The following is a 427-nucleotide window of genomic DNA, read 5'->3' as shown; positions in this document are numbered from 1 at the left end:
TTTATTTATTTACACTATGAGTAATATTAGTGCGACTTGTTACGTTTTGTGACATGTTAACGCTTTTGTGACGCGTAACAACCGTGCGTCGATTTCGTGACGTCATAACGTTATTGTGATGCGGTGAAATTATTTTAACGTGAGATGTTATTGTCGTGTGACGTTATTGTGAAGTGCAATGATTTTTGTGCGTGTGACGTAATTTCTGACTTGACTTTGTAACGTTGTTATGCGATTGTAACGCTGTGAAGTTGCTGTGACGTGTAACGTTATTGCGGCGAGATGGCGTCGTGAGAGAGAGACGGAGAGAGACGAAGATACAAAGCGAGAGAGGAGGAAAGAAAGAAAGAAAGAAAGAGAGAGAAAGTGACTGAAAGAGGAGAGAGAGAGAGAGAGAATGAGTGAGAGAAAGAAACGGTGGGATTGG

This window comes from Octopus bimaculoides, chromosome 20 (genome assembly GCF_001194135.2).
Source record: "Octopus bimaculoides isolate UCB-OBI-ISO-001 chromosome 20, ASM119413v2, whole genome shotgun sequence".
Lineage (NCBI taxonomy): Eukaryota > Metazoa > Mollusca > Cephalopoda > Octopoda > Octopodidae > Octopus > Octopus bimaculoides.
The sequence above is the reverse complement of the archived record's forward strand: the minus strand, read 5'-3'. Positions refer to the sequence as shown.